The sequence below is a fragment of the Panicum virgatum genome, chromosome 5N (genome assembly GCF_016808335.1).
Source record: "Panicum virgatum strain AP13 chromosome 5N, P.virgatum_v5, whole genome shotgun sequence".
NCBI classification, from domain to species: domain Eukaryota; kingdom Viridiplantae; phylum Streptophyta; class Magnoliopsida; order Poales; family Poaceae; genus Panicum; species Panicum virgatum.
This window is the reverse complement of record NC_053149.1, coordinates 37,232,475-37,246,880: the sequence shown is the minus strand read 5'-3', so window position 1 is coordinate 37,246,880 and position 14,406 is coordinate 37,232,475. Positions and strand designations below refer to the sequence as shown.

The following is a 14,406-nucleotide window of genomic DNA, read 5'->3' as shown; positions in this document are numbered from 1 at the left end:
CAGAAGAATAAGTCCGGTTTATACAGGAGAATTTGAAAATAGCACAATCCTGGCAGAAAAGCTATGCGGACAAGAAATATCAATCAGTTTCGTTCCAAGTGGGAGACTATGTTTATTTGCGGGTATCGCCAATGAAAGGAGTCCAGCGGTTCACAGAGTGAAAGGAAAGCTCGCCCCTTGCTATGTTTGCCCTTTTTCTATCATTGAGCGGTGTGGGCCGGTAGCATATTGCCTGGAACTTCCTACCCAATTATCCGCGGTTCATAATATTTTCCATGTCTCTCGACTCCGGAAATGCCTCCGTGTTCCAGAAAAGGTGATTAACATAGAGAAATTGCAACTGGAGCTCGATCTTGTATATCCCGAGTATCCAATAAAATTTGTGGATCACAAGACCAGGGTCACTCGGAATCAAACCAGTGATTTCTATAAAGTGCAATGGAGTAATCACTCCGAGCGGGAAGCTACTTGGGAGACGGAAGAATTCATGCAATCCAAGTGTCCTGAGTTGCTGCAAGCTTACCGAGGTACCTAACTTTTCACTCCTGTTTCAATTAGCAACTTCACTCTAAATCTCGGGATGAGATTTCTTTCAGGGGGAAGGATTGTAACGCCCTGCCTCGCGGACAGTCCGCTTGGGACCGGCGAACGGTCCGCGACGGCTCTGTTTCACCTGCTCCGTGACCGAGGATCATCGGTCGCCGCCACGTGCCGGCCATCGAGCCTTCCCCGGCCACCCCATGCGCCGCATTGAAGGCGAGCACCATCTTCCTCACCCACCCACGCCCACTCCCTCACTCTCTCTCTCGGTTCACTCTCCCTCTCCCTCCCGATGCCATGGGCGACGCTTGAGCGCCCTCCACGTTCGCCGGCCAATTTCGCGAGCTGCCCTCCATGGATTTCAAATCCACCGCACCCAGAGCTCGACCACCTCCCTAGCTACCTCCTCAACCCCTCAAACCATAGCCACGACCTCCCCTCGCTGGGAATCCCGAATTTCTCGGCCGCCGGTTGGAGTTTCGCCCAAAGTTGACCTCACCGTGGAACTCCATCGCCGGCCACCATTTCTTTCGTCCAAGGGCTCAAATCGACTATAAGTGAGCCACTCATGCTCGTGCTCCCCTCGTTCCTCCACGTTCAAATCGTTTCCATGCACGTTCTCGACAAAGTCGTTTTGACCGCCATGGGCCGCACATCGTCGACTAGGTTAGGTTTGGTTTCTTCGCATGCAACACCCATGCCCATGTGCATCTCATCCAGTAGATGGTGTAGTGCTGGCCTCGCCGTCGGTCGGGCCACTGTCGGCGGGAACGGCGCCCCGCGCTGCCGCGCCGGCATCACTGGTGGCGGCGCGCGGTGTCAAAAGTTATGAACTGCGGACGGTCCGCCTAGAAGGGTCGGACAGTCCACAGGTCAAGTTAGAAGTTGTCCAGAGATGATGTTGTCTCTGGTGTTTTCGTAGAATTGAACTGCGGACGGTCAGCTACTGGAGAGCGGACAGTCTGCCGTAGAGTTCGAGATTTGCCCAGAGATGATGTTGTCTCTAGTCGGTTTCACAGGGTTGAACAGCAGACGGTCCGCTATTGGAGGGCGGACAGTCCGCCGTAGAGTTTAGAATTTTGTCCAGAGACGTTATCGTCTCTGGTGGAATTGGCAGAGTGAACTACGGACGGTTTGCCAAGGAGGGCCGGACAGTCCGCCGTAGAGTTCAAAATTTGTCCAGAGGCGTCGTTGCCTCTGGTGGTTTTGCGGAGTTGAACCGCAGACGGTCCGCTATTTTGGAGCGGACAGTCTGCCCTATAGTTTTGAAGTTTGTCCAGAGATGTAGTTGGGTCTGGTGGGTCTGTGGAATTGTACTGCGGAGGGTCCGCCATTTGGGCGCGGACAGTCCGCAAGACATTTCTTTTTACAGTATAGTGATTATATAGTTTGAGTTGCACTCAATCATTTCATATGCATTCGTGTAGCATCCGCTAGCTGAGGGCGCCGTATATGATGTGATTGCGGCACCGCAGGAGTAGCCGAAGCAAACCCAGGAGGAGAGGCGTGAGGACCTGGCCCAAGACCCGTCTGACCCTAGCTCTGAGCAACAGCCCGAAGGCAAATCCCGGTGCATAACCCTTATTTCAAACTATACAACATTATATATATATATATATATATATATATATATATATATATATATATACTCTTGTGCATTAAAGTCATAAGAATTGAATGGAACCTTAGATGCATAACCCTTAGGTACCAGGAGTCCTATACTAGTATATGTCAGACGATAGACGAGCTATGCTAAATAGGGTTTGGTAGAAGTCGAGTAATTTCCAGTTACTCGCGAGATATAGGATATTTTAAGTTTCCATATATGAGATACTAATCTTGGAATGAAAAGAAAGATAGAACTTGAGACCGGGCGGGAAAAAAGTAGCTCCGTCTGTGTCGGTTAAGGACCGTACCATTGTTGGCCCTGCTGATCATGTTTGAATTGTACTAACATCATACCGGGAGTAGGAGGTAGTCGAAACCGGTAAGCCGAGTCCTGCCTTGCTTCGAAAGTACAGAACTTCTACCCACCCTTAGGGCGAATCGAGTGGCCTTGGAGAATTGGGATGCAAGAGTTTACTTTTGGTGGTCTCTCGTAGGGCTCGGTTGACTATATGCAGGTGAGGCGGTTCTGTAGTTCGCGGCAGGGAGGGGAAAGGTTGGTACGTGGGGTCTGACGGGGCTTTTGCGTGCAGCGTTGGTTAGGTCCACCTTGCAAGGTTAAATCGAATCGATTCGCCGTCAGTCGCTCTCGGACACGGGCACCTTGATCAACTGCGTCACATCGTAGAAATGAGATGAAATATGAATGATATATGGTTATGATTATTTGTAATGTTATTAAATGCTTTACCATGTTTGCTCTAGATATGCCAATATTAGATGTTGGTTAAGATATATAGAATCATGAGCTAAAATATGGAAATAAGGATTCACTTTAGTCGCTTTTTCCGCAAAACTAACTACCAGCCAAAAAGCTTGCTTGTATAGGTAAGTGGGCTAAGTTATACCCACTGGTCGGGTAATTCTTGCTGAATATTAGTTGCTCAGGGCTTTTGTTGAAATATTATTTTCAGGGCACACAGACGTAGACTTCTGTCCCTGTTGTGTCAAATCCATCCGGCGGGACGCAGAGGGATGGGAAGTTGTGGACCCAGACGTTTAGATAGGGAACTACCTGGTGTACACTTGTGGTAGTTGCCAGCCCTTTCCTCTACTCGAACCTTAGTTTCGGTAATGTAAGGTTTGTAAATTGTATGTATTAAAATTTTGTTTGTAAAACTTATGGCAAGACCTTGTGTACAATACTGTATTTTCAATTATATGTCGTGCTTGTACCATCTTCGCTCACCTTCGCGTGAGACTATTAGTGTCGTTTCGATCGGGATGTGGGCTGACAAAGGACTGTCAAATTAAACTATTAAGCTAATGCGTCTGATGTATTTAAATGACGGCCATTATACTTAATTGAGAGTTTTAATTTGACGGTTTCGTCACAATCACCAAGCCCGACTGCCTGAGGGGAGTATCTGGGCGGCGAACTTGCACCGGCCGGAGCCATGGCTGTATTGCCTCATCTACGAGAGAACATTGAATAGCAGCACATTTGTGGGCTCCTACCTGGTGCCGTCTCATGACGCCCGCGACGGGATGCTTATGGTGTTCACGTTAGCTCCTACGAAAACGACAGAGATCAGCTGCCACTGACCTCCGAGGTATTCACGGCGGAGGGCATTCCCAGGTGCGTCGAGCTGTTGGAGGTGGACCTCGCGGCGCGGAGGCTAGTGCCGGTGAGGAGCCTCGGCCGCCGCGCGGTGTTTGTGGGGCAAACGCACGGCCTCATGGTCTCCACGGAGTTGTTCCCCTCGCTCGCTCCCAACGCTGTGTACCTGAGCCGCTTTCTGCAGGAGTCGTCTGGCTTCAGTATCTACTACCTAGACCCCGAGAGCACTGGGCGTCGGACAGAGCCAGTGCAGGAGTTCCTCGTCGCCAAGGGTCTCGATGTGTCGCCGCTGCACCGCCCCTGCAGCCTGGCAGACTATCTAGTCTGCTACGTCGATCGGGTCCGTATGTTTTATGACTGATCATGGACTTCAGTTCATCAATCAATAATTTAAGTTAATGTGTGAACTCACGGACATTTTCAGATCGTCGATCAATAACTTTGGGTTTCTTTTTGGCGTGATCCTCCCCCTATCCTGGTTCCCTTCAGATTATGGTAGCCACGAATTGCATCTCATAGCGCTATCTAGGAAGGATTTTGCCTAAATATTTTTTCGTGGTGTCGGCTATCGAATTGAACTAGTTGATATCTGTAGATGTCGATAGAGTTTCAACATGGAAAGCACTTCAGCAATATATATATAACTTTCAAACATGACAAAACATCCAAATAAACATCCTAAACCCCAAAACCCCTCATTGTATACAAGGAGCATGAGCATCAAGGATATTGGCACTGTATTCCGAATGTTAATGTAGTTGTAACAAAAACAAGGGATGCAGAATCATCGACACCGAGTGCATTTGCCACAGAAAACTATAAATGTCCATCAGATATCCTTGCGCCACAGGAATCCTCATCCACTCCAAAGTCCAAACAAACATTCGTGCGGTCATCCACTCCAAACAAACATTGGTGTGGTTGAGGTTAATGCATCACCGGCACCTAAGGCCAGTCCCAATGGATGTGCTAAGGTGATGTTTTACCCATTTAACCGGTGAAAAATGGTGATGTGGCACATGATTTAATGAAAAAAAGATAGGAAACTGGTGCTAGACGTCACTCAATGCCACCCAGTGCAGTTCTTGGGGTACTGTCTTAGAGCATCTCTAAGAGTTCCTCTATTCTAAACATCCTATATGATGGAGTAAGGAGGTATCCTAAACTACTTTGGTTTCTATCAATAGGATTATCCTATGCTAAATAGGAAGTAACGAGGTCTCACAGCTAGAAAATTGGACACTAGTACCGGGCCGAAAACCCCCATTACTACCGGTCGGGCACCCGGTATTGTTTGGTCGGTACTAAATGTGCTTGCATTTAGTACCGGTCAAAACGTCCGGTACTAAATGAATCTTTTAGTATCGGTCGGTAACACCGACTGGTACTAAATCGCTTTGCACCTACCACATCTGTGACCTTTTTTCTTTTCCTTTTCTTTTCTCATTTTCTTTCATTTTTCTTCCCACAGCAGCCATCATAAATTTCAGAACTACACAATCCCAATTTTACAAGAGTCACAACAATCACAAGATTTTATTTCACAAGACTACACAAGAATCACAAAATTTCATTTAACAAGACTACACAAGAATCACAAGATCCGAATTTCACAAAAATTACAAGATCTGCTGCCGCGAGCGCCGCCGACCAAAGCTGCTCGCCGAGGGTCGACGGCAGGGCCCCAGGAGCAGCGGCGCGAGGGAGGAGGCAAGCTCGTCGAACTCCACGGTGCCGTTGCCGTCGGCGTCCCTGGCGGAGATGCGCGCGCCCGCCGGCCGCCCCGTCGCGCCATCCGCGCCCGCCCCATCCCGCCATCAGCGCTGCAAGCCACCGCGCCAACGCCACAGGCCACCGACCTCCTCCGCGCCGCGAGCCGCCTCGCCAACCCCGCGTGCCGCCAGCCTCCTCCGCGCCGCGGGCCGCCGCGTGTCGTGAGCCGCCGCGCCAACCCCGCACGCCACCGGCCTCCTCCACACCGCGGGCCGCCGCGCGCTGCCAGCCTCCCCCGCCGCGAGCCGCCACGCCAACCCCGCGCGCTGCCGGCCTCCTCTGCGCCGCGGGCCGCCGCGCGCCGCCGGCCTCCCACCGCGTCGCGGGCCGCCGCGCGCCGCCGGCCTCCCCCCGAGTCGTGGGCCTCCGGTGGCCAGGCTCGCGTCCGCTAATGCAGATCTAGAGAGAGGAAGGAGAAGCTAGGACGACGGCCAGGGCGGCAGATGAAGGGAAGAGGAAGAAGAGATCCAGAGAGAGGAGCCAGTGCGAGTTTGGAGACGATAAGGATTCAAGATAAAGGGGGGAGAGAGAGTGGAGCTACCGAGGGAACGTTGCCTTTTAGTACCGGGTGAGGGTTTCACCCGGTACTAAAGAGGGTAAGATATATTTAGTACCGGGTCAAGACACAGGCCGGTACTAAAATGCGACATTTAGTACCAGCCGGTGTCTTAGCCCGGTACTAAAATTGCTCTGGGGGCTTATAAATTTGGGCCCGGTACTAAAATGGCTCCGTGCCAACATTTGTACCGGACTAAAGCTTGCCCGGTACTAATTGTCGTGGACGAATGAGCTGTTTTCTAGTAGTGTCTGTTTAGGATTATCCTATCAATAGGATGTTGGAGGGATGTTTTTTTTGTGGGAAAATCCTATATTTCAGAATAAAGGGCTGAATAGAGAGCTTCTTGGAGATACTCTTAGCTATTATTTTCTTTTTTCTCTGCTTAAGACACCACCTGAAGACACTATGCATCTGAAAGGTGGTGTCTAAATTGCTCTTTTTCTCCTAAGACATCACCTTAAGGCACCAGCCAGTGGGAGTGGCCTAATAAATATCTAGCCTACCCACCTGAGGGCCATCCCTGAATCCTGTCCCGTTCTTTGGGAGCTTCTGGTTCTCGTTAACTTCACTCCCGAACACACACCTTCCATCTCACTAGTGCATGAGGCGCGTCATTGACGCGCGCGTGCATTAAGCGTATAAGAGGCGTGATTTGTTTGAGCTGAAGAAAGCGACGCTGCTGAGCAGCGAATGAAACCACCATTGTCCCTAAGAAAAATAATTTTAAAGCAGCATAGAAGGTTCTCATAACAATACATGCGAAATGACTGTTTGGCGCACAAATTGGATGTAAAAGAAGTCCACTACACTTGGATAGTAGCAGGTATTTGCGTATAATATTTTGCCACCGATAATCTCAGTGTTCACGTAGTTAGAACGCATAATAAATTAATAATGAATCGAAACAATAAGAATATTATGCAAACGATGATCATAGCGGATATCCTCGAATGTACATATTGTATTTCTATTTTGCTGAACTATAGAGCAATACCTAAGAACATCTAGAAATCACTATTTTAGAACTTGAAATTCCCACCGCACATAACGTGTCCCTGAAATTTTAAGGCACATCTTGTTAGCTCTAGATGTGAAAAGTAATTACTTAACAATATTGTCAAATTAAAAAAAACGAAGTTATGATTTGGGAGGGCACACAAGCGATAAGAAAACAATGGAAATTAAAATTTATGAAATTACAATAGTCAGCGGCGCACTACCGGACTGGCCGCCTTTGCCGAGTGTCGAATACACTCGGCAAAGACCCTTTTGCACTCGGCAAAGGGTTTGCCGAGTGCGGCACTCGGCAAACCGGGCTTGGTAAAAAAAGTGACGGCGAATACACCTCTGCCGAGTGCCTTTTTTCGGACACTCGGCAAATATTTCGGATCCAATCAGAAAACAGCATTTAAAAATAGCAAAAACTATTATTTTTACCCAGTAACCACAACAATCATCCAACGTCATTAAGTCGGCGCGCTATTATTTCACGTTAAATTGCGTGTTGTGATTCGAACCCGTGACCTCATGCTTCGCGTGTAGCCTCCTCTACCACTCCACCCCTGCATCACATGTGTATGGATTCCATTTTGATTCTCTACATATTATACTAACCCAAGATTAAATTGTTTGTATGAGGCCCTAAACGAATTCAAATAAGAACATTTTGAATTAAAAGTCTCGTGACTTTTCGAGATCTACGACTTTGATATTGTAAGTTTTTTGATCCGAGGTCATTTGCAAAATTTGAATTTCAAATTTGAGAAATTCAAACACATATTCGAGATCCTAAATGAATTCAAATAAACAAGTCGTGAACTACAAAGTTTCTTAACTTTTTTAGATCTACAACTTTGATGTTGTGAGTTTCTTCATCCGAGATCTTTTGAAACACTCCAAAAATTCTATTTCAAAATATGTCCGAGAGGCTTTGCCGAGTGTATTTTTGTGGCATTCGGCAAAGAGAGACTTTGCCGAGTGCCAAATAAAATACTCTCGGCAAAAAAAATTAAGAAAAAATAATTTAAAATACCAAATGGACCTGAAAAACTACCAAAATTTCATGTTAAGCAATCTATGTTGTCTATTGCCTATACAAAAAGTTTTGAACTCAAACAACAATTCAACCATCAATTTGACTCCAAATCTTACCGGATCCTTCTCAACTCTATTATTCTTCTCCAGAGATGTATCGGTTTGTAAGCATGTAGTGACAAAGTGTGCGAAACCCCCTCAATGTTTTCCCCCACAACCTACACATATGATATTATGACATCTTGCCAAATCTCATAATTTTTAAACTTTGTTTGCTATTTCTAAAACTTTTAAAAAATTCAGAAATGGGTTGTTTGACAAGTGCCCATCCCTTGGCACTCGGCAAACATCCTTGTTTGCCGATTATTTTTTCGTTGGCACTTGGCAAATAGATTGTTTGCCGAGTGCCCGAAATAAAACACTCGGCAAACATGTGAACACTCGGTAATCTTGGGATTTCCGGTAGTGGCGGAGCAAGAAACTCATTTTTTTTCTTTGTTGGGGTCCAGTGGTCAAACCAAATTGATAAAAGAGTCACTATACCTCCATAATATGATCAGATGGAAAAGGTAAATGACCCTGAAATTGGGAGCATTTCTATTAGCACATGAATACTTGGCAAATGTTAACATGGCTAAGCTGGTGCAGACCAAAGAAGGATGACAGAAGGACTATTATACCTGAGTTGACCCTGTGTCATGATTTTCAACAAATGTAACTGATCTTGCCACCATCCCATTACACCGGGTGGTTTTCCTTCCAGATCTTGCAACCGACACAGATCTCCTTTTGACAGCTTCCTGATAGGAACAGCATTAGTAGTCAGATGAATTGCAAAAGGCAATTTGCTCCTGCAGAGGAATTTCATTCCTGATCTGAAGAATACCCTTTGTTGTGGAATCAAATGCAGCAGAGTCCTCCAGTGATATCTAGCCAATTAATGGTCCTCTGCCTATGGTTATCTGCCAGGAGAAAGGAACTTGAGTATACTATACTAAACAAGCAAACATTCACTATCAAAACAAAGGATAGGAAGCATGTCTCAAAATTGAGGAAGCGGTTTTGACACTTCATTTGGTTCATATTCAGAAAAGCAAGCGTATTACTTCCATGAATTTGCAACTGTAAATTAGGCACAACATGTCAGGCATAGCTTCTAGGGTCGGCGGCCAAGAGCAAAGCAATTGGAGACACAACCATGACAACAAATAATAAAATGCAAAGGAAATTCTTTGATTGAAGGAAAATGTTGTAGTGACACAAATAATAAACTAACTTATCTAAAGCACGGATATCATCTATTGTTTCTTTAAATTAAAATTAAAAGGGAATATGCATTTCAGTGATTCGTCAAAGTTCCCTACCCACTGACGCTTAGGGAATATGCAATATGTAAAATGCTGGGTGGAACCACAAATTATATAGATCTAAGAAGGAAAAGGCAGGCTGAACCATGTCGAGTTGTGTGCATCAGAGATCCAGAGTATACTTGATTTTTTTTTTTGGAAAGCGATATACTCGATGCTTCAATGTTTACAAGGTGAAATTCATCAGATACAGATAGCATACCTCACTTGAAGGTACCTTCAAGCTTTCACGCAACGCCGGATTTTCCAATTTCTGAAGTGAGACACCCAAGCAAGGAAATACTACATATAGTTAGAAAACATTGAGCATGGCTTCAACAAGCTGCAGGTACACTCGTAAAAAAAAACAGAGTACTACAACACAAATTTACTATGTAATGCGGACTCAATATTAGCACACTCGGGAACTGGTGTAGCATCTATTTGTAATGTTTGGTTGAATGTACAAACAAACTTATGCAAGCACATCTATGAATACTTTGTAATACGTCAATAGCTACAATTAATTTGGTAAAGTAGATATGGTTTTAGCTTGCTTATAATTTTTAAAGAAAGAATACTTTACCTGTGTACTTTCCATTTTTCTTATAGCCATTTAAGAAATGGGATAACATTGTAGTTGGAATAACATTGCCAATAATACTACTGTTTCCTGAACAAAAGATCAGGACAACAAAAAGCAGCTCATCAATTCCATGAATAATCGGTCTCAAGCAGAATAAGTCAATGCTCTGAATTCATTGTATAGCGAATAACAGAATCATAGGGCATTTTTTGTGTCAAAAGCAGATGTAAAAGACAAACCTGGATTTATGGCTGCATCAGTTTGAATGACAAGAAGGTCTGATGTCCCATGTGCATACGGAGTGACCTGGGCTATTCAAAAGGATATAGTGTAAGTTTTTTTTTTTGTCAAAAGCAGATATAAAAGACAAACCTGGATTTATGGCTGCATCAATTTGAATGCCAAGAAGGTCTGATGTCTCAAGTGCATATGGAGTGACCTGGGCTATTCAAAAACATGCTTCACTGTCTGCATTCATAGAAATTTTGGAGAAAAACTAATATGAGGTGGACCTCATGAAAACTTTCCTTTATGTCTATCTCTGTTTGGATTCGTATATATGTTTTCCCTGTATTGTATCCAAAGGCTACTTTAGAAACTCTCCTACATTTTGAATCCATGTAAGATTTTAAGTTCCCTGCAACTTTAACCCTGCATAGTTTTTTTTTACTATTTCTATGTTTTTTTTAAAACAATCATATGTTCCAAAAAGGCCCTAACTATATGTAACTATGATGCCTTGAGGGAAAAGGGACATGAGACTTGACACCTTCATGAGATAAACATGTGAAATTTGGCGTGCCAAAAGGCTAGCACTTGAAATTTTTCGGGGGGGGGGGGGGGGGGGGGGGGGGGGGGTAGGTGACACACTTGCTGCTTGTTTGCTTGGATTGTACCGTGCGCCCCATGGCACTGGATCTGGATCCACCCACAAGCTGCCTGGCCGTGCCGCTGGATCTGGATCCACCGCGGCCGGATCTGGCAGCGGCAGCCCCCATGGCGGGGAGTCGGAGGAGCAGGGAGGCGGGATGTGGGCAGCCAGAGCCAGAGGAGCAGGGCGCGGCCGCGACCGACGCCACCCCGCTGACGCAACGTCCTCGCCGCCTTCTGGGAGGAGGACGAGCGAAGAGAGAGGAGGGAGCAGCAGTGCCTGCCGCGCGGCGGAGGCCAAGGCAGGCGGGGCTCGCCGCCGCCGGGCCCGCTGCAAGGGAAGAGCCGGACGCACGGAAGGAAGGGTGAGGCAGGTGGCGGCGCCCGGTGGAAGCGGTGGGGCTACCGGCGCCTCGCCGCGACGAGCCACACAAAGGCCAGCGGCGGTGGGTCAGGGGGCGGGCTGCGGTGGCTGGGGGAGGGCGAGGAGGCGGCGATCCGCTCGCCGCAGCGGTGCGGGACGTGGTGGCGGCGGCGGTGCGGTGCGGAGGGGGCGAGGCAGCAGAGGCGGTGTGGGAAGGGGCGAGGGGGTGGGCAGCGGCGGCGGCGCGGGGTGGAGGCGGCGGGGCGGCGGCAGTGCGGTAGACAAGGTAAGAGAAAGAAGACAGCCGGAACGTGCGGTCACGGGTGCACAGGTCGGTGTGAAAGGCCTTTTCTGGATTGGTCGGAACGGGTGACTTTGGGGTTCAGGGGTGCGCGTTTTTCTCTGTGTTCACGCGGGGAAGGTTGGTGGGAACGGGCGACTTCTTTATTATTTCGGGAAATCGAGAATGCGAGTATAAATAATGTACAAATAGCTCGGAATTCTAAAAATAGAAGTGATGTAGCAGTTGTATGTTCCAAGCGTTGGTGAGGACTTCGCCTTTTTCATTCGCCAGCTTATACGTGCCGGGTTTGAGCACCTCGGCGATTATGTATGGTCCTTCCCATGGTGAGAGCTTGTGGCGGCCCCTGTTGTCCTGTCGAAGCCTCAGCACCAAGTCCCCTTTGTCGAGGTCTCGGCGACGGACTCTCTGTGCCTGATACCTTCGTAAAGACTGCTGGTAGTGCGCAGAGTGTAGGAGCGCCACGTCTCGAGCCTCATCCACTTGGTCCAGCGAGTCCTCGCGGGCTCGCTGGTTCTGCAGCTCTTGGTATGCCTTGAGCCTAGGCGACCCATACTCCAATTCCGTGGGGAGTATGGCCTCGGCGCCATAGATGAGGAAGAACGGGGTAAAGCCCGTGGCTCTGCTCGGGGTCATCCTTAGGCTCCAAATGACTGAGGGTAGCTCTGTGAGCCACCTCCGGCCAAATCTGTTCAAGTTGTTGAAGATTCTTGGCTTCAGTCCTTGGAGGATCATGCCATTGGCACGCTCCACTTGCCCGTTCATCTGTGGGTGTGCCACAGCCGACTAGTCCACACGTATGTGGAAACTATCGCAGAACGCCAAGAACTTCTTGCCTGTGAACTGGGTGCCATTGTCGGTGATGATCGAGTTCAGGACCCCGAACCTGAAGACGATGTCGGTGAAGAATAGAACCGCTTGCTCGGATTTGATCTTGCTGATGGGTCGAGCCTCGATCCACTTGGAGAATTTGTCGACTGCCACCAGCAAGTGGGTGAAGCCCCTGGGCGTCTTCTACAGCGAACCAACGAGGTCCGGTCCCTACACAGCGAAAGGCTATGTAATGGGGATGGTCTGCAGAACGTGCGCGGGGAGGTGTGTTTTTCGAGCGTAAAATTGGCAACCCTCGCAGGTCCGCACGACGTCAGTGGCGTCGGCGACCGTGGTGGGCCAGTAGAAACCTTGTCGAAATGCATTACCCACGAGGGTACATGGCGCGGCATGGTGGCCGCAAACGCCAGCGTGGATGTCGCGGATCAGCTCCTTGCCCTCGGGGATGGGAATGCATCACTGCAGGACTCCCGAGGGACTGCGCTTGTATAGCTCGCTGTTGATTAGAACAAAGGACTTGGCCCGCCTAGCGAGGCGCCGTGCCTGAACGCGCTTTGAGGGTAGGACCCCTCGAATCATCCAGTCAAGGTACTGGACGCGCCAATCTCGCGAAGTGGGGGCCTCGTCAACTTCCATTGCTTCGGCCTCGTCCGCGGAGGTGGTCCCGAAGTCAATGTCCATGGGCTCGGCCTCGTTAGCCGGGGGGTTCCCGTCGGAGGGCCCGGTGGTCGAGGGGCCCGGCTCTGTCGGATCCTTGAATTCGACGGAGGACTTGGTGATGTCGCGAGCGAAGATGTTCGGGGGGATGGTGGTCCGCCCCGACGCAATCTTGGCTATTTCGTTGGCATCCTCGTTGTACTTGCGCGGGACATGATTGAGTTCTAGGCTGTCGAACTTGTCTTCGAGGCGGCGCGCTGCATTGTAGTATGCCTCCATCTTCGGGTCGTGGCAGCTAGACTCTTTCATTACTTGGTCGATGACGAGTTGAGAGTCACCGCGCACGTCGAGGCATTTGACGCCGAGATCGATGGCGATGCGGAGGCCACTGAGGAGGGCCCCGTACTCCGCCATATTGTTAGACGCAGGGAAATGCAAACATATCACGTACTGCATGTGTTCCCCGAGGGGTGAGATGAAGAGGAGGCCGGCACCGGCACCAGTTTTCATCATCGACCCGTCGAAGTACATAGTCCAGCATTCGGCCTGGATCTGCAGTAGGGGTAGCTGAGTATCCGTCCACTCAGCCACGAAGTCAGCCAAGACTTGGGACTAGATCGCTTTGCGGGGGCGTAGGTGAGAGTTTCTCCCATCAGCTCCACAGACCATTTGGCAATTCTACCCTCGGCTTCCCAGTTGCGGACTATCTCTCCCAAAGGGAAAGACGAGACCACGGTGACGGGATGGGCCTCAAAGTAGTGGCGCAGCTTGCGCCGAGTCAAAACCACTGTGTAGAGCAGCTTCTGAATCTGCAGATAGCGTGTCTTGGTTTCAGACAACACCTCGCTGATGTAGTACACCGGCCGTTGGACGGACAGGGCATGGCCCTCTTCTTGTCTTTCGACAATGACCACCGCGCTGACCACTTGGGTCATCACAGCTACATAAAGAAAGAGGGGCTCGCCGTCCGTGGGTGGTGTGAGAATGGATGCGTGAGTAAGCGATGCCTCCAGCCTGTCGAGGGCTTCTTGTGGCTTCGGGGGTCCACGTGAAGCGCTCGGTTTTCCTCAAGAGTCGATACAGGGGGTAAGCCTTTCTCGCGAGACGTGAGATGAACCGGCTGAGGGACGCTAAGCATCCCATGACCCTCTGTACCCCCTTTAAGTCTCGGATTGGTCCCATCCGAGTGATGGCCGAGACTTTGTCTGGGTTGGGTACGATGCCCCGCTGGGAGACAATGAAGCCCAAGAGCATGCCTCGAGGCACCCCGAACACGCACTTCTCAGGGTTGAGTTTGACCCCTTTGGCCCGTAGGCAAT

At 49.0% G+C, this 14,406-nt stretch overlaps 1 long non-coding RNA gene across 4 annotated transcripts; it reads right to left on the bottom strand.

Moving 5' to 3' along the window:
* Nucleotides 1-6,915: 6,915 nt before the first annotated feature.
* On the bottom strand, nt 6,916-11,662 carry LOC120673426. Of its 4 annotated transcripts, XR_005674649.1 has the most exons (9): nt 10,935-11,662; nt 10,304-10,532; nt 10,065-10,151; nt 9,702-9,752; nt 9,019-9,094; nt 8,813-8,932; nt 8,676-8,711; nt 8,250-8,350; nt 6,916-7,153 (listed from the first exon to the last, which is right to left on the bottom strand). It is a non-coding gene; the product is annotated as an uncharacterized LOC120673426 (long non-coding RNA). The 4 variants fall into 4 exon arrangements; XR_005674651.1 differs by lacking the exon at nt 10,935-11,662 and having other exon boundaries at nt 9,702-9,781; nt 10,304-10,910; XR_005674648.1 differs by lacking the exon at nt 10,935-11,662 and having other exon boundaries at nt 10,304-10,908.
* Nucleotides 11,663-14,406: the final 2,744 nt, after the last annotated feature.